The sequence below is a fragment of the Pleurodeles waltl genome, chromosome 5 (genome assembly GCF_031143425.1).
Source record: "Pleurodeles waltl isolate 20211129_DDA chromosome 5, aPleWal1.hap1.20221129, whole genome shotgun sequence".
Taxonomy (NCBI): domain Eukaryota; kingdom Metazoa; phylum Chordata; class Amphibia; order Caudata; family Salamandridae; genus Pleurodeles; species Pleurodeles waltl.
Window position 1 is genome coordinate 662,748,594 of NC_090444.1, and position 21,015 is coordinate 662,769,608.

Here is a 21,015-nt window from a genome sequence, read left to right on the forward strand (position 1 = left end):
TATTCATCTAGAGTTACAGTACACCTACAGCAGTGGCCTACACACAGAAAGCGCAGTACATGCTCATACAGAGTCCACAATATGCCATTATCATTCGTACAACACAACCCTAACAGTCAATCATGCCATGTCTATATTCACACACTTTCACCATCAAACACCACCCTAGCTGATAAGTGTACCACATTGTACTGGCCTGTTTACCTGGAGCTCCATACAACTGTCCATACAGGGGTAGGATCCCTTCTGCCAGTTTCTACAGTTCCTCCGGGGTGAAGTCTGGTGCCCTATCTCCTGCAGGATGTACCATTGTGGCTTCCAGATACAGAGCACATCAGCTCACGCAGTGGAGGTCTTTCCTGGCACAAGTGTCAGGAGTTAAGTGAGCTGGGCTATAGAAAATGGTGGTCACGGCTGCTGCGGTCATGACCGTCACCGCCAGTGGTGATCATCATTGGCCGCAGTTTCCCACAGACATCAATGTTAACTAATGAGGAATTGCACGACAGTTCTGACCACCTCCCACCATGACGATTAACGACGGCGGAATTAGGTCACTTCCATCTGTCCTCTGCATGGAGGACAGGCAGATGCCATTTTATATATCTTTTAAGATATCTATGTCATCCTAGTGCGTCAGAGCATTGATTTATCACTAGTTGCATGATATACGATGTCAACGCATGTGAACTCACTATTGAAGTGAGTGTCACCTGCAAAATGTCTGATGTACAATCTTTTCAATGTGTGGACGTTTGATAACTATATCTGGCTTAGGGACGAGTTTACTATGTCTGACTTCCATCTCTGTACAGACCCCTTGTGACAAGTATAGCAATGTAATTGACAGCCAGGAATTCACAGTTGTGTAGTTTCTGAATAACTATTTCCCTGTGACAGGTTTCAGATACCTTACATGACTTGTCCTGTTTTCCACTTCTATGGTGTACTTTGGTAACAACAGTGTAACAGATATCCTGAAATGTGTTCTGTCCTATGGATAGATACCGTCCAATGGGGAGATTGAGAAATGCACTGGCCTACCGGCCCCTAGTTGACCTTGCTACCATGGAAGAAAGACACATTATACAGATGTATCGTCTGAGCCGCCAGTCCATCAGGGAACTGTGTACCCAGTTGAATTGGATCCAGATCTCCTGCCAGCCATACGCAATCCACATGCCGTCCCACCAACAGTACAGGTCTTATCTGTCCTGCATTGCCTCGCCTCAGGATCTTTTTCAGGTGACAGTGGGACTGGATGCAGGAATGTCACAGCAAATGTTAATTTTTGTGTTACAGGATATACTGATGCCTTACTCAAGCACTTGAACAGCTACATCAGGTTCACACAACATGCTGAAGTCTGCCTTTTATGATATTGCACACGTTCCACATTTAATAGGGGCCATTGATGGCGCCCACATCACTTTAGATCCCCCCAGGGCCAATGAGCAAGTGTACAGGAACAGGAAGAATCACTATTCGATCAATGTGCAAGTGGTGTGTCTTGCCGACCAATACATATCCCATGTGGCAGCAAAGTATCCTGGATCTGTACATGATTCTTACATCTTGAGGAACAGCAGTGTCCCACAAATGATGTGGTGACTACAGAGGGCCTGGCTCATTGGTAAGTGTACCACTGTCTATGTCTAACGTCTGTGCTACTTCACTTCACAGTCAGCTCTATGCCTCTCATAGTTCCCTAATGATTTGTACCTTTGTGCACACATGTGACTCCAGCTACCCCAACCTGCTCTGGCTCCTGACACCAATGAGGTACCCTACAACAGATGGGAAGGACAGTTATAGTGAGGCTCTCAGCCAAACAAGGCATGTAATCGAGAGGACATTTGGGCTGCTGGAAGCAAGATTCAGATGCCTACATTTGTCCGGTGGTGCCCTACAGTACATTGCCTGCCGAATCATTGTAGCATGGTGAATGCTACACAATCTTTCCCTGAAAAGACACATTCCACTGTTGGATGAGGAGGAGGTGGCAGCTGTACCAGTGACTCAGGCTGATGACTCTGGAACTGACGAGGAGGCAGATGAGGAGGATGCTGCTCACTCTAGGAAAGAGTTGATTCAGTAATTCTTGTATGTGTGGTCTAAGGTTAATGGGACCTCTAACCCTGTCTGCCTGGTGACATTTTTCCTCCTTGTGTTTTGCATCAGGGGGTATGAGTGTACTATATTCATCTGTCTGTGTTAAGCATTGTGATGGGATGTTGACTTACCATCAGGGGAGGTGTAACTGCTATACTGCCAAAGCCATGTGTTTGCTTGCTGTTAGCCTGGCCGGATTTCATCATAGGGTTCCCCATGTTGCACGGTTTCAAGACTGCAGTTTGGATGTGTATGGTCTGGCCTAATCCTATCACATGACAGTCCAGCTACCCATCCACACTGTTCCCAAAACTGGTGTCTGGAACCTACCTGTTTTAGACATTGAAGATAGGTTTTCCGTTGGTGATGTTAGCTATGAGGAATGGTTCTATTACTCTGCATGTGTGGGACCTACAGACCTACCTTGATATGTGGTGACCTCCCCATTGCGACATGATTCCTGTGGATTGCACTATGTCCTGTATGTGTATTGGATGGGCAACATGGGAGACATCATTGAAGCATTACCCTATCATGTTCTATCTTCAGGTCAGATGTGTGGTTACACTCTGCTTTCTGACATGACTGTTGGCACCCTTAGCATAAGATTACAGTACTAGCAGGATGTCAAGACCAACCTACTGGACACTCCTGCCACATCTGTCCATCCGTCAGACTTCTTGACACCTATATGTGCACTTCTATGAATATCTTTCACATCAAATGGTACTGGTGACAACGAAGATGTGTAAACAATTACTGCGCTGAAATGTGTTTATTTTGATTCAAAGTGCATTTGATGAGGAGTTGGGTCATGGGGTTTGAAAGCATTAGAGTAGGTGGTCCAGCTGTTGGTTTCACAGGTCCAGTCTCCAGGGGCCAAGTAGAAATGGAGTTTTGGCAGTGGATAGTCAACTGGGTGTCTCAGTGGTACACATGCGATAATGTTCAGGAGAGAGATCACTTCCTGGTGGTGTTTTTGATCTTGGCCTCAGGTCCTGCAGGATGCCTGGATGGACAACCTCATTTGCATGGGGGATCCTCAGCTGCAGGGGCAGGGATGCTCATAGCCTGTGGGTCCTCTAGCTGGGCCTCCATTGTGGTAGCTGTGACAGATGTAGATGGCACAGGTGTTAATTGGCTACTGGTAGGGGCCTGCTGGTGGGTGGAGGACGCATGAAGGATGCTGGTAAGTTGAGTAAGCACCTCACTCACTGAACTTACCTGGGATTTGTAGATATGGAAATATGTGAGGGTGATGTGCATTGCATGCAGTGTAGTGTGGCATGTGGTTTCTGTGTTGTTGTCTATACATCTGTGTTTCACTGTCCATGTATTTTTTAAGTTGTGTTTGTATTGTTTGTGCTACAAGTTTGGTGTGTTTTTTGTGTTATGATTTGTATGGTATCTTACCTACAAGTAGGCCATTGCTATATTGTCCATCCTGGACTTGTTGGTTTATAGTGCAGTGCCAGAAGATGTAAGCTTCACAGACGCTTCCGGGATATTTTGCTAGGATGTTTGTAATAATTCCATGGTTGTACACGATAGCCTGCACATTGATAAAGTGTGTATGTTTGCGGTCCCTGTAGAGGTGTTTGGTTGCTGCAGGAGGGGCAAGTTGGAAATGGGTGCAGTCCATTGCACCCAGTTCATGTGGGAAGCCAGCTATCTGGAAGAAACCTTGCTTGGTCTTCTGCTGCAGTTCCTGGGTGTTGGGGAACAAGATGTGGTGGGGTGTGAGTCTGATGATGACGTCCAGAACCTTCATAATTAAGGCAGAGAGGGATGGTTGGGAGATCCCACCCACTTGTTCTGGCTACCATCTGCAATGAACCTGATGCCAGCAAGTTGAGGACAGCCATGGCATTTGGTCATGTGGGGAATTGCTGTGTTACTCCGCACTCTTGCTGTGATGTCTGGCGCAAAGTGGTGGAGCAGGCGTACAATGGACTACTGCCTCAGACGGTGAGTCTGATTACCTCTTCTTCCCTGAGAGCCAGGGTGCTCCCTTTTTCTACACTGCATTTGTGGCGGCTGTGGTGGTCTTTGCGGTTGCTGCGTTGGTGCTGGTAGCAGTTGGTGTTGTCGCTGTCATCTTCTACGGGTGCCAAGCTATAGGAATAACACTTCCATGGTGTCCAGTTGCTTTCCAATGCTCCTTCTGTGTGTTTCCCTTATGTAGAAGTGTGTAGGTCTCATTTTAATGCCTGGTCTAACCAGGCGTTAAAATTATGATGCTAATGGAACTCAGCGTAATTTTTGGAGCCGGTTCTTTGTGTCCATTGTTTTTCCATTGGTTCTAAATTTGATGCTAGTGGCCTAGTGTCATTTGTTAGGAGGAGGGCGCCTACCTTGTATATCATTGATGTTAAATTATGCAAGGTGAGGTGGCGCTTCCAAAAAATGTTGCTGTAAAAAGATTTGAAAATCTAAATATGCCATTTAGTGCTGCTTTTGCATAAAAAAATGGGGCAAACGTGGCACTAAATTTTCTTAAATCTGGGCCTTAATGTTTACTATCACGGAAGTCACTGTCTAGGAGCTCCACACCCATAGCTGTGCTGTGCCATGAACAGGATCCTAAATACACAAATTGTGTATTAATTCTTCAGAAAGATCTTAAAATTGAGTTATTAAGATTGGAATTTGTCTATGATCTGAACTTTACTGAGTGAAAAATACTTGAAAGAGATCATGGTTAACATTTGGTTGGACTCCTGCTATTCACCAGCCTCTGATTGATTTTACCTAATATGATATGTACAGCACCCTGATGTATCTACGAGGTGACACTCAGCACTTTATAAATGAATGAATGGATAAAACCACCTCCCATTTTGATGTGCCTTAAGGAATTCTCAGAGTTTTTGTCTGTATACCTAAATACCTGTATTACCTAATACGATATGTACAGCACCCTGATGTTTCTACAAGGTGACACTCAGCACTTTGTAAATGAATGAATGGATAGATAAGTGACCCCTTCCCATTTTGACGTGCCTTAGGGAATACTCAGAGTTTGTTTCCGTGCAGGAGGCTGTTATATACTCCTTACTAGAGAAACTCTTGCCTTTAAACTGTTAGGACCATGTTATAGACTTTTTGGCTTTCTTGGATTCATTGTTCTGGATTGAATATTGCAGGGGATAATAGGAACTGAGCCTAGAAATATATCAGACACACCTACAACTAAAAGGACAATTCATTGCTGGCATACATACGTTCTCGAAAATCCATATCACAGAACAGAAACCATACTGAGCTCCAACACTCATATAGCACATAAAAAAAACATAAAGAACTCAGACACTTTGGGTCTATTTACTAAGTTTTAGTGCATGTTTAGGTCATAAAAGTGATGCAAAATGATGCTAAATCTATTTTTCACTAATTTACTTTCCAGTGCTAAACTTGTTTAGTGCTTGAAATTCACTCAAAAGTAGTGCAAAGCATGACATAGCGCTAATTTGCATTACTTAGCCCCCAGGGCGCGTACCATGGGTGGTGCATGGGCGTTCCCATGCAATCACCCAAGGTTTCTGACGCTAAACCCTGTTTACTTAAAAAAGTAGACAAGGTTTAGTGTTAGAAAATAGTGCCTATTTCAGATAGGTGAATGAGAAATTCCTTTCTTCTCCTTTATTTTCCGACTTCGCATCTGTGCTGCACTGTAGAGCACACATACAATGTGGGAAAATGATTACAGTTAGTCTAAGCATAGTATTTTGTACTGGAAGGCTAGCCTTCCAGTACAAAACCTATGCTAGACTCACAAAGACTCCCTTGCATTATAGTGCAGAGGTGTGTCCGTGGCGCACTGCCGCGCATTTCTGCTCTGCATTAGAGAGAGGAGAGGGGAGTGCCATATTTCTGTAAATATGGCACTCTTCTGTTCTCTCCTTCACACGCAGAGTAGCATTTGCGGCTGTTGCCCTGTGCTGCATGACAAACTGGTAAATCTGGCCCATGATTTGTGAGAATAAATTGCATTACAGACATTTGTGAGATGGAGGTTGACACTTTCAAATTTGCAGCCATATTTTCCTCACCGCCTGTTCCTGATTCACAACAATCAGGATGCGTAACAGGGGGGCTTGGCTATGGGGGAAGCTCCTGTATTTATATTTCTCAGTTTTGTTTTTTTCCATATGAGAGTAGTGAGTGAACGTTTTCTGCCTTCTGATGCTTTGGCTCCCATGAGCCAAGTGTGTCCACTGATGTTAAGTACTGCCCCATCTCCACCGGGACCATTAGGATCACCGTAGATATGTTTAGACTTTAAAAGCCTGGTCCCTCTCAATGCATTGAATTACATTTCCATCCCTTATGTAACGTCAGAAGTATAATTTTGTATTTCACGTATGCTTAAGCGGTGTATTGTAGAAGGCTTTAACCTTGTCAACATAGTGCATTCTCTTGCCAATCCATGAATGTTGCAAGGCTTTTTGAATGCCTTTATGCTGAGTTTCTCGCAGGAAAAACATGAATGTCCCCTCAGCGTGGCCATTGGGGCCAGCGCCATGCAGGGGGCCCCAAGTCAGGGCCCCCACGATGCATTGGACCACAAAAAAAATGTACTCACCCGTTCGTGGGTGACCTCCTGGTGTAGGTAGGGGTGGGTGGAGGTGTTGCTGGGGACAGGAAAGGGCACATGTGGGCAATTTCCATGGTCTCTGACCATGGAAATCTGCCTACAGGTCCCCTTACGCCTGCCCAGAACCAGGCGTTAAATAATAGCGCGAACCAGGCTTAGCGCCATTATTTAAGGCCTTCCTCCTCCCATGAGTGATTTTTGCACAGGAGGATAAATAAGGCGCTAGGGCCTTAGAGGCATTTTTTGCCCGGGAATGCCTACCTTGCATCTCATTGATGCAAGGTAGGTTTCTGCAGGCAAAAAATGTTGTTAACTCCAATATTTTGGCGCTAGACATGTCTAGCGCCAAAATATCATTATAGAGTTAAGTTTGCGCCGGATTTGCATCAAACAAATTGACGCAAATCCGGCGCAAACAGAGTATAAATATGCCACTATATTTCAACAGTACAATCTGCTCACATGCAGATTTGTTTCGTGCATCTCGGCATGCATAATGTAAACCAATGCAATAGGGAGCTTTTCTTTTAGACTCTCCAACTCCTCCCAGCTATTTTGGGGTTTTATCTTTTGTAAGCTGCTTAAAATAAAACTGCAAGCTTATGGTGCCATTAGATGCATCCGGCCTCCTTCAGTGGGCGTTTAATAATATTTTACTAAAAACACGGATGAATGGATGAATCAATACATAAATGAATCATGAATAAATGCATAAATCAATAAATCAATAAATAATTAAATAAATAAATATATGTGGCTTCCTCGCAGAGGTCGTTTCTTTTGCATGAGTTGTGAGTTACTCAAAGGGTCTCATTGATTAAGTAGTTCTACCCAGTGAGATTTAGAAGAAATGACGCGACGCTTGCACAACGTAGCGATGTGTCAAAAAATGTAATGCTGCAGTACGGCAGATCCTAACGCCATGCTTGTGCGGTATTTACAATATGGGGCACCATAGCGTTAGGATCCTGGCTGTGACAAAAAAAGTGATGTTAGCCTGTGCGCTGTGTCGGAAGGAAAATTAAAACAACTGCTTCAAAAGTGATGTTAGCTGAATAGCAGCACGTAAAGCAACGCAAGCCGTCCTAGCGTCACCTTTGTGCGCGGAAAGAGTAAAAAGCAGTTAAAAAACACCACATTGGTACAAAAAACAGGCATCCTGCTGGAACTGGCAGATCAGGTGCAGGCGATGATGGGTACCATGGCAGGCACCCAGAGGCAGTCCATATGTGCCTCATTCCAAATAAGGATAACTTCTCCACCACAAGAAAAACCTACTGTCCTCTCCGTGGCCTTAAGCAGTCCCTGGCTGACATCACTGGTGTCATGAGGCAGAGGCATGCGCAAATGCCCTGCCAAAGTGGCACTAGTGAGGTTGCCAACCAGCCGGGGGAAATCAAAAACATCTTGAAGTCCATAAAGCGGAAGCAGGACTTCCTCCTTGCCACCATGGGTGACTACCACAATGACGTTGCTGCTGTGTTGCAAAACCAACAGATCCTCCTTGCTGTTTTGCTGCCTTATGTGTGACCACAGGTGAAAGCTGCTGTGGAAACAGTATCCACATCTTCAGCCCCTGATATGTGTGTGCCTCCCTCTACTCTGAAACCTATAATGCCCCTCTTACTAGAGGCACTGCATGCATCAGAGGAAGAAGATGTGGACTGCACTTCTTTCACCCTCAAAAGTGCCTGGCATTATTTATCATGCTATTTGTGGCACATACCCACTTTCTCCGTTGCCCTGTGCCTAAGAATATGCCAGAGTCAAATCAACCAGCACAGTCCTCTATTTCATTCTCCCTCTGTTGACTGTACACATTTGTAAACTGTTATTGTGGCCAGTATAACCTAATGGCAATGTGGTCCTTCTCCTCACTGAAGCACTCTACTCCTACACACATACCCTGACATGTTCCCCACATGTGGCATGCTTTATCTATAAAAAACAGTTTTGTGGGTTTATGTCGTTTGTGCGTTCACATATATGACCCACTGACATTGAAAGGCAAATGAGATGCAAAGAATGAATCACAAACCATGTGTACTTACCAACAGTTTCACCAGCTTCAGTCCCAAGGTATACCACGAGGTCACGTTCCCAGCTTATTACATCTGCCTAGAGATGCTTTAGTCGGTGGGTTTTCTGCTTCACCTCAATCAGACTCTGCATATGGAAGAGGACCTTCTCCCACAGTAGCTTCCATCCTCAGTCTTGTAACCCTGGCTGACCCTGCCTCCAATGGCCACCATGTTGGGCAGGTAGTTGGTTATCAGCCACAGGAACCCACCTAACTCCTGGGATTAATTGTTTTCACCCTTCTATTCCCCAACATGTCACTCCACAAACACACTGTGCACAACCAAAAACCCCAAATACTAAAAACTACTCCCACCTACCTCTAACAACAATAATACTCCTAAGACGTGCACCTGACTAAGCGCAGTACAATACCATACAAAATACAAATATAAATGACAATGTAGACATTAGGGACACTACAGCAATAGCAGACAGCGCAACAAGCTCCAAGAACACCACTCCTCTCTTCAGCAACACCAGAACACAACCTCTCTCAAGCACAGACAAATGGACTGTGAGTTAAAAACAAATTGAAAGTAACTTCACAGTTCCTGGTTTTCAGCATGGCTGAACCATCACAATATTTCCTGGGCGGATGTGTCACATTTTAAGCTGATGCATCAACTTTTTGGACGCTTCAAGTCAATGCATGGATTTCAAACAAGGCCTGTCAAAGTACAATGCATTAATTCAGTCACGTCAGATGGGATGCGTCATTTTTGATTGATGCGATGTCTGTAAAAACACGCATTGGGCTCATGCATCTTTTTTTTTACCCACTGGTGCATATGTGTGTTCTTATGTATAGTGTGATGTGCAATGCTTGTAAATGGTTACAAGGGTTGCTATGTTGACTGTGAATAGTTGGGGTTACCTGCTTCCTGTCTTTGCATGTGTGTAGTTGTGTTGACAGTGTACATATGTGAGCGTGCTTGCATCACTAGGATCATACGCACAGGGACCAATCCCTGTGTTAGTGCAATGGCACACCTTACAAGAGTTGCTCCATGTGCCAACTATGTATTGTCACCTGAATACATTGCTTGAGATATCCCCAGGGATACTATATAGGTGCCTTGGCATAGGTCAGCACACTCACATGTAAGACAATGCAGCCTTCTGCCAATCTGTGCCGTGTACCAAGGTGCAGGCAGCAGGCTGTCAGGCAACTTAGGGGGGAAACAGTCTCCCTTGCAGGCAAGTGATGGGATTGCCTGGATACACCTGGAAAGGGATGTGTGTATGGGGCCATATGCCTCTGTTCCCTCCTCCAGGGGGATCCCATCAGGGGACGCACTGGCAGTGCCCCTCCAGATATTGACTTTGCCTGTAGCCCCACATCTTACATACAGTCTACAGTCCAAATCAGAGTGATAATGACATTAGCATGGGCCCGCAGCCAGTATAAGTGTCCTTAACCCACAGCTTTGTCATGAATGTCTGCACAAGCATGTGTGGTAGCTTCAGGTATTTCCAGGGATCCAGGGGACCACAAAGTGTGTGCAAAAGGCCATTGTGCACCTGTTATACCAAACAGCACTTGGTGTGAATAATGCAACACTCAAGGTTCGATTTTCAAATAGGGCAGCATGTGTATGTGCCCTGAATAGTCAATTTTACATCATTTGCGATGCACGTGATTCTCACCCATGCTGATGGGGCAATGCTAGACCACCATGCATGCCTTTCATGTGACCTCTGAAATACTGAGGATATCAGAACAGCGTATATCACATCATTACTACACTCTACATCAAGGTGCTGTTGCTTGTGCCTAACAGTGAATATTCACATGTAATACCCATGTAGTTTGACATTGTGACAGCTAATGATTACAATCCCCATGCAGTTTGACATTGTGACAGGTAACAAGACTCACATGGACACATCTCCTGGAGAGTCTGAACAAGGATGTATCAATTGATGTGACCTTGGCTCATTTGTTTCCATGTGTCCTGCATTCTGTTGCTCACATTGGCCACGTAGGACTGTTCCATGAATGGTTTATGTGCATAGAGGTGTTGAGAGAACTGTAATGCAAATCAACAGAAGATTGGGTGGACCAGTGGGCCTTTTATACAGCTCGTGTTGGCATCCACATGTTTACATGAGTCATCCAGATAATCCATGGGGTTTATCCAGCAACAATGCACCAACAAGATTCCTGCAATACACTAGTTACACCGAGTAAAACGTATGAGCATCTTTGGGTGCGTTAATTTCCTCCATTGCTATGAGTACATAGCTAGACTTTGCATGGCCTCAGGTACATTCTTGAGAGGCTTGTGGCACCAGATGGGCCGAGAGTGGGGTGACACCAGTGTACCTAACCTGTGATACCTAGGTCATATCTGTATGGCTTGCCATCCCAGGATGCCGTGAAGTTGCAGTGTACCAACTCAGGGAGTGACCGACATTGTGTGTTTCAACCACTCTACAATGTAAGTGGCATACATGTGACAAACTGGCTCCCTACATTTGCTATGTATCTGTGGTGGCATGAGTGACTGATGTTGATATGAGCATACCGACAGTTAACAGAGAGCTTCAGAAACACACACCATAACATGTTTGACCACACCAGCATCAGCTGTATGGCCTTGTGTTTTGGAGTATGTGTGTTGCTCATTCAGATTGCAACAGCTCCTTCTGTTTACCCACAGACTCACTCTTAAATTTGTGAAGTCTCCTTGTCCAGCGATAACTAGCCAGATGTAATCTAATCATACATATGTTGGCCATTGACAGCCATCACAATGTGTATCTATATTGTGTGAATATTTGAAGTGTTCACTTGTGAATGTACAGCCACATCTGTATTGTATCTGAGTGGAACACAGAAACATGATAGCCTATATCACTCTGTTTCCTTTGGCATTGAGGCCTCGTGAGGCAAATGTGGGCACATTGTAATTAGGTAGGCACTCTTGCACTTGCAAAGTTTAGTATTTAGCATTGTACGTGTGATGTGAGGTCTCTTAATGGATATGATATGTGTTTGCAGATTTGATGTTGCAGAAGTAGACCTCTGGGTTTGGACTGTGTATTCATGCACATACTAAGTGGATCACTTCACAGTCATCATTCTATGAGTGAACTATACTATCATCCACAAGTATGAAGCCATACAAATGTCTAGCTGTATAAGAGACACACACTGTAATTGCACACTATGGGGGTCATTTTGACCCTGGCGGTACGAGACCGCCAGGGCTAAAATGACAGAAGCACCGCCAACAGACTGGCGGTGCTTCCAGACGGATTACGACCGCGGCGGAAGCGCCGCGGTCACACCGCCGGGGCCGGTGGTATTCTGCCACTTTTGCCCCGGCGGTGACACTGTAGTGCTTACATGTTTATTTTCATATAGGTACACCAATTCATGTAGTCATAATTTTGTGACATTGTGAAACTCATTCAGGCATTTGTGACTACATTTTGTAGAATATGGTTCCTCTGCCATGTTGCTGCTACTGATGGGATATTTTAAGCTTGCTCCTCATCTTCCTTATCTTCATCGTCTGGAATTTCCTGCTCCTCATTGTCATCGGACCATGGGACATTTGTCCATACACAAATGTTCTGCAATATGCAGCAGACTAATATTATATTGCAAACCATGGGTGGTGAGTAGAGTAATTTGCCCCCAGACATATCCTGGCTCCTGAAGTGGTACATGAGGTCTCTAAAAGTCCTATCTACAATGGTCCAAGTCCTGCTTAGGGCATGATGAAAGCACCACTCGGATTCCATATGGGGATGTATTTAAGTATTCATCACTCACAGCTGAAGACAATATCCTTTGACAACCACACAGAAAGTAGAGGTCAAATTAGTAAATAGTCATGACAGATGATGGCTCCACATTGATATATTATCTGTCATGTGTCCTGATTAACTCATACACTTTGCCAACAGTTTGAGATGTGCTATAAGATTGTTTGGTATGCACACCAATTGATTTCAGATTTGGCTGACACTGTATTACACATACAGTTGGACTGTCCTCTGTAATACACATACTATTTGTCATACATGTGAGTGTGAATACAATGAATGTGGTGACTTGTCACCGGTAAGAAGGATCTCTTTGCCATTGATGAGTCAAATTTTCTCACACTGATCTTTTGTTTAAGTTTATGACTAATATTTTCATACTAAAGCGTCACGTTTGGGTCCAAAGCGTCATTTGTTTTTTACTCAGAGATGGGGGTCACTTCTCATGCAAATGCATCGCATATGGAAATGAAGCATTGCATTAATATGTAAATTTGTATGTATTTGTCATGTTTGGACACATATTTGTCTGATATGTGTGTTTTGAATACATGATTGTTCAATGGGCAATGCGCATGTTACACACAACACAAAGATCGATGCATTGTGTCTGGCACTTTGAAAATGATCTTGGCGTTCAAAGCTAATTGACATCTGTTGTGGTCTACTTATAGTTTCCAAGATGTGGGTAAGTTGTTGTTTTTTGGAACTCTGGCAGAAACACAAAGAAAAGAAATGATGGTTTTGATAATGTATAATGATGTGAATGCTCTGTCACACACGCTTTAGTGATACATTCACAGATGTGATTTAAATGAAAAAACTATGAATGCGCTGTGTGTGTAGAGACCTGGATGTCTCCATGTTCGGGTCTTCTTGTGGTTGATCCCCCTCCCAGGGGACATTCGTACACACACAGATGTTGTACAGTATGGCACTCCCCACTATAATTTTGCAGACTGGTCGAAGGAGGAATAGAGTAATCTACCCTCAGAAACATCCAGGAAGCGGAACCTGCACCTTGAGCAGGCCAAAGGTCTGCTCCACCACTTTACGTGTCCTTATATGTGCCTGGTTATATCCCTTCTCCGGCTTTGTCTAAGGTTTGGCATACTGGGTAATTTCCCACTGCTGTATCCCATAGCCTTGATCAGCTGAAACTGAAAAAAGAGAGTGCCAATGTTTAAGATACCTGCATAGGGTACATTCTTTTCCATGTGGGCTTTTTGGAGTGGTATTGTCATGCACTTCTCCATGATGTGATCACATGATGAGTCATTCATATCAGTATATTGACATTTGCAGGGGGGGTTCATCAATCAATCTATGTGATGTCAAATGCACTGCAGGAGCAGATACGTCCTACAAATCTACATCCTGACTGTCCTGTTAATGCTGCAGAATTTGAGATGGTTATTTGTCGTTGCTCTAGTCCACTCAATGTTTTTTTTATTGTTTTACACAAACGTTATTGCATTTTCAGTGAAGTACAACAGTGCAATCCAATATTGATGCATTGTACTTCCAGCAGTATGCTTCTGTTAGCACATTACCACAATAAATGCAGATATACTGGAAACAACACAAGGTGGCACATCAAAGCATCATCTAAATAGTGTGTGCATGACACCCAACCCTTCCAGACCCTCCCCTCTTGAACTGTATGCGTCACCTGGTGTAGGTAGGTAGCGCTATTGTTAGCGGGAGCGGGTGTAGTGTGTGTTCATTGAGTGCAGTGTGCACATTGGAAAGAGAGGGCTTTTAGGGGGAGCTCTAGTATTCCCATGTGCTTGAGGTGTGCACTGACACTTCTTCAACAGACACAGTTCCTAGCACCTTAAATATTTCCAGCACGGGGTCCCATTTGAGCGAGATGGTCTTTCTGCGTAATCCTCTGTATTCCTCTTTACCAATAGCCTTGCTTCTTCCCCTCACCAATATTTGACCTTAAGGACCCTAGGGGAATTTCAGTGTTGGGCGGTGACTCATTCTGCAAACAATTAGGCTAGATTATTAAATCTTACTGTGGTCAGGGAGCCATTGGATCTAGGATGCAGACCCAGCAGAAATTGCCCAATCAAGACCAGGAATGGTTGTCATCATTGTGATTACGCCCATCCAGGATGAGTATATTGCAGGACCATAACATATGGAGGAGATCTGCATCTAAGGCCTTACATCTAGTACATATTAAGATTAAGGAGGTGGTGGGAATGGTGACACTAAGCCTGTGGGCTGTTAAATACGCCCTATGAAACATTGTGAATTGTATGAGCTCATGTTGAAAGAGACTTTTCTGGGGTATTCTAGTATGTTGACCAAATCTTGTCCAAGGATTCACAGATCAAGTCTATTTCCTGTTTAAGTTTGAGTGGGACAAGGGAGATCCTATGGTGTACCCTGGCTCCACTGTAAAGTTAATGTATAAGGTGTTTACCATGTCCCATGGTGTGTAATGCTTGACATAATATGTGTGTGAGTGACTCCTTCCCATCAGGGGACCAGTGTTGATGGACATAACAAAGTAAACAAGTATGAGGAAGAAATAAGGTCTCAGGAAATACATGGGGGTGAATAAATCAGTTTGGGACATAAGTGCTCCATCATTGAACAGTGAGCTGATTGTCATTCCCCATTCTGTTCCCTGGCACTCAACTGTCATGCTGTCAGGGTACCTGGAGGAGTGGGATGACCATGAAGAGGGATGTTTGGGGCATACATCAGAACAGGAGCAGTAGATCTCACCGCTAGGCTCTACTAGGCAAGGGCCACTTGCAAAAGAAACAATGTGGCTGGTGGTGGTGTTGCACTGGGGCAAATTAGTTGGTGTAGTTGGTCCTGGCTCATTTGTACTGTAGTAAATCCTACCTCTATCAGACTGAGTCCAGCCAACCAATAGGCTAGCCACTGTAGTTGTCCTGCCAGACAAGAAGCATTGAAATCCAGAGCCCTCAAGCCTCCAGCATCTGCAGGAAGCCGCAATGTGTCAACACTAATCCTGCAGTAACCTGATCCCCAAGAAGGTTCCACCAACATTGCGTCCTTTATCCTAAACACTCATCCAGGGACCTCCACCAGGAGATCAACGAAACAGTATAAGAGCCGTAAACACATTAGACGACCTGCTAAGGACAAGGGGAACGTAACCCAGAAGGCAATTTACCCTTTAAGGGAATGTGTTGTTCATGAATGTTGCCTTCAAGAATATCGTCAGTTTCACTGTAAATATTGACATCTAGATAGGGAAAGGTACGTGGCATGACCTGTACAGCTATGCCTCAAAACCGCAGGGTAGGGCCCACTATTACAGACATGAAAGGGAAAGCATATGATTTGTCCACATTTATAAGGAGATTGGAAAGTCATCCAAAGGTGGTTAGTGCCCTCACATTGTCTCCCACATCGTCTTTTGAAAATAGTACTGTGCCATCAGCGTGTAATGAGATTGAATGAAGTGGAAAATGCATGGGAATCACCCACTCTTGAGAGTCTTGTCACATTCACACTTGCACAGGTACACATTCACACTTGCATTGGAAGTTGTAGGGTTCTTCTTTGCATGCAGGATTGTATTTGTGTGTGCAGGAGCACACACAAGCCAAAGGTTGCTGCTTCAGATGCCTGGTGAGTAATGGATGTGTGCCGCATTACACAGCACACATAGGACATAGGAGTGATTGATGGTTACTATTCATTTGGACAGTTACACATCCCCCGCCCATGAGCCATGGTTTGTTACCTTGCACCTAGTTCTGAGTGTGGGATACATAACACTCTGATGGACCGTAGGAGTCACATGGGGACACCCCCACAATGGACATAGAACATTCCCATGCATGATGGTAGCCATATGTTCTGCCTTCCATGCATTGCTCTGTGCCTTTCCACCATGCAACATATGCAAAACTGGCTTTAGATGTATTCACATGTGTGACTGGGGGATTTGTATTGCATATGTAACCAGATGCATAGTGCATGTATGTGGAACAGTCCTCATACTGAAGTCCCTTTCTGTGTTGGCAGATACTGAGATGTGTATTTTGTCACACATTTCAAATAATTAGTGGGTCTGTTAGGTACTTGAGTTTTACAAAATTTCCATCCTGGAATAGCTCCTTCATGATTGAGTGCCGGAATATGTATGCATCATGCACACTTCCAGGATATTTTGCCAGCACATATGTAAAAATCCAGGATGGTCGACAATGGTCTGGGCATTGATGGAGTGGGTATGTTTGTTGTTGTGGTAGAGATGGGCAATTGCAGCAGGAGTAACCAATTGCACATGCATGCTTTCCATTGCACTCAACACATGTTGGAATCCATCAATAGCATAAAATCCTTGTTTGATCCCCTGCTGCAGTTACTGGGTGTTGGGGAAGAGGGTGTAATGGAGTGCCAGATGGATGATGGCATCCAGGACAAAGAGTAGGAATGAGGAGAATGATGGCTGAAATATTCTGCCCACTCAGGCTGCTGCTGTCTGGAAGGACCCCGAGGCCAGCATGTGGATTACAGCCAGGAGTTTTGTCTGCGGAGGGATGTTGGTAACCCTGTCTACTGTAGCCTGGAGTCTTCGTGCAATCAAGGGTAGCAGCCATAATATGGACCCCTCCTCAGATGGTAATGGGTAATTATCTCTTCCTCCCTGAGACCAATTAGCAATATATGTTGGTGATATTGGTAGTGATGGTGGAGATGATAGTGGTGGTAGTCTTCTTGGGGCTCCAAGCTGTAGGAAGAGTAGATCCTAGAGCTTGTCTGAGTATTTTAGGTATGTTCTCCTTATATACCAGTGCCAGTGCATAATTTTTATACCTGGTCTGATGAGGCATTCATTTTTTGATGCATTGGAGACTCTGAGTGACTTTTGCCAAAGAAGTGTCATTTTTTAAAATCCTTGTAAATATGGCTGCATCTGTTCTGCATGTTTTTTTAAGAGGGAACATCTACCTTGCATATCATTGTCGTTACCTGACGCAGCCGGATCTTGCACTAGGAAAAATTGATGCGCGCGAGGAAAACGTGATGCAAGAGGCCTCTAGAGTCACTTTGTAAATATCGGGCTAAGAATGCGATGCAGCTGCATCAAAAAATGACGCAGCAGTGGTGCAAGCTCCTTGTAAATACGGACCAGATGTATCAAACATTTTTGCATTTGCAAACGGTGCGAATCGCAAAATTAGCCCATTTGCGAATGCAAAAATGTCTTTTAATATGTATGAAAGGCATTCGCAATATAATTTCAAGGAATCGCTAAAATAGTGATTCTCTGAAATTGCGACTCCATTTAGAGAATCGGGAATTGCGATTCTCTAAATTGGAAATCGCAAATAGGGAATTCCTACACATGCCATTAGGGCATGTGTGCGCTTCACATGTCTGCAAATATTTTTTGGGGGTGCATCAGAGGGGGCCTTAGGGCTCCAGCACCCTGGGGTTTGCATTACCTAATTTGTGAATTCCTAACTGAAATTCGCAAATTAGGTAATGCAAAACCATTCGCACATATGGGCCTACAGGCCCATATCGATGAATGGAGTCCCATTCCCTAATTGCGATTCGGTAATAGCGATTGCCAATTTTAAGAAATCACTATTACCGACTCGGAATTTTCATACATCCCATTTTGCATTTTTTAAATAGCGATTTCTTAAAATTCGCTATTTAAGAAATACAAACAAGGAGTTTGATACATCTGGCCCTAAGTCCCTAATTTTTTGCCACTGCCATTTGTTAGTGCCTGGCTTCTTCTTCAACAAGGTTTTGTAAGTTGTGTTATTTACAGTGTTTTCTTTTTTAACCTCTCTGCTCAATTGCCGTGTGAGTCAGCTTTGAAATGCGCCCATATATCTCACTGATGCTGAGGGAACTCCTGGGGCACTTTGAGTGACGATTGGTTTTATTTACAGCAGCAGCTCGAAGACAGATCTGCGTTTTATTTTTAGTTTAAATGCATGAAACTGAATCCCGGGTGACATATTTTATGTCCCAGTTCTACAGACTGCAACGTGAATTTCTTTGACCTGGACTTGTGCTTGTTTAATATTTCACCTGGTTAGGGCACTGTCTAATAAACATGATGCATTTCGTTTCTGTGGTTCTATAATAAGACTGCCCTTCTTATTGGAGCGCCAGTGCTGTTAAGGCTGCATTAGACTGTTCTCCCTTTTTCTGTGTTAGCGGCTTTGAGGACCTTATGTGAGGTTTTACAAAATTATGCTTATTCATTTCACGTTTATTGGAATGACCTTGGCCATAGCAAGATACAAGACAGAATATATGTGCACAAAATATATCACTTGGAAATATTTATCGTAGTGTTGTGTCGCCTTTGTGCCATGACATGCAAGGCGGTACAAGAACAATACACACTAAAGTCAGCTTCATCAAGCCAACAAAGCAACCTTGGGTGGCCGTGCATGGCTTGATAAATATGGAGTAATGCAAGGCAGCACAAATTGCTGTCTTGCATTACTCTGCCCAAGGGAGGCATAACATGGATGGAATGTAGGTGTCCACAGGCATACACCCATGGATTTCGCCACATTACCAGATTTACCATAAGTGGTAGACCTGGCAATGCTTCAAAATGATAAGTCTCCCAAAGGAGGCATAACAAGTAGAACCATTTTTATTTCTCCTCAGTTTTTCCTCTTTTTACTTGTGCTGCATTCTGCAGCACACATTCAAAGATGAAAATGTCTCTCTGGATTGTTTTTGTCCCTTCCTGCACTAAAACAATCTTGCCTGCAACACAGACACCTTTGCACCATGACCCAAGAGTTCCTGTGTGGGTTTCTGCATTGGTGCTAGACAGCAAAAAGTGTGCCAGTGCAAAGAAAGGACAGGATTGCACTATATTATGTTGAATATGGCACATTCCTGGGCTGCATGAAAGTATGATAAATCTGAGCTGTAGTTCATTATGCAAGTTTAACTTTTAGTGGCGGAGCACATTTAAAAGTTGCACATTTTATCACCCAGATTAATTGCCAGCAACACATGAAGTTCAAGAAAAAAAAGAAATTAAAAAAGACGTATTGACATGTTAGTTCTGTTACTATATGATCTTTCTTCTTCTATACTTTCAGATAGTCAGTTATACCACAACAAATAGAACGTGTTTTCGGCTGACTTAGCACAATACCTGTGATGCATATGGGGCTCTACATTTATAGAAGAAGATGTTAAGCCATCTACAAATGTTGTATAATGGTCTACAGTCTTTTTTATGATTCCGCTACAAACACACACTGCATGAACATTATGGCCCTCATTACAACCTCAGCGGTCTTTTAAAAAGACCACCGACACTGCGGGAGCCAGAATACCGCCAGTGCCGGCGGTATTTCTGGCTCCCTTTTATGACTTTTCCGCTGGGCCAGCGGATGGTAACAGTGTTACTGTCTGCTCCGTCCGCTGGTCCAGCGGAAAAGTCACATGAACATTGCTGCCGGCTCAGAATAGAGCCGGCGGCAATGCTGATGTGCAGCGGGTGCAGTAGCACCCGTCGCGCATTTCACTGCCCGAAATTCGGGCAGTGAAATGCGCGACAAAGCTATGCCTGGGGGCCCCTGCACTGCCCATGCCAAGTGCATGGGCACTGCAGGGGCCCCCAGGGGCACCCCAAGTCCTCCTCACCGCCAGCCTTTCCATGGCAGTATTTACCGCCGTGGCCAGGCTGGCGGTCGGCGACTCATAATCCCCAGGGCTGCGGTGCTTCCACTGCTGCCCTAGGGATTATGACCGCCAGGGGAAAGCCTAGCGGTATAGTGGAGGGTCCGGCGGTATGGCCGTGGTTATTGCGCCACGGTCATAATAGCTGGCGGAACAGCCAGGGTTGTAATGAGACCCTATGTGTTTTGGAACAATGGTTATTATAAGAATCAGGAAATAGGCTACCTAGCCGACAACATAAATATAGCATTTCCACTTCAATTGGATGTGTCAAGTGGAGACATTGCTCACAACCTCAACCTTCTTAGGCCTTAATATATATGAGCGAGAGTGTGAGAGTAAGAGAGAGAGAGAATTGCAGTCTTTCTAGGGCAGACAGCATAGCTCAAAGCAAGGCAAGAAGAAAATGAAAGCTTCTTGGATGAGCAAATACTTAAAAAAAGATGAAAGGACAAATATCAGCACTTTAATGGGCCTGATACAAATCCTACAAACCTCAAGGAAAAATGTGTTTGAACCAGGCATAACAAAATATTCAAATCATACATAAAAATGGTAAAATAATTCTTTAACTCAAGTAGCATGCATAAGGCCAAACGTCCAACCAATGATCTCCATATTTTTTGTCAGACTTTTGCACTCCAGAAGGCAATCTAGTCCACTCTCTAGAGATTTCTGCAACATATTAGCAACATATTATATTACCAAAGCAACTACATCAAATTCATACGTGCAACCATGGAAACCAGCTGCCACTCAGTTTTCCA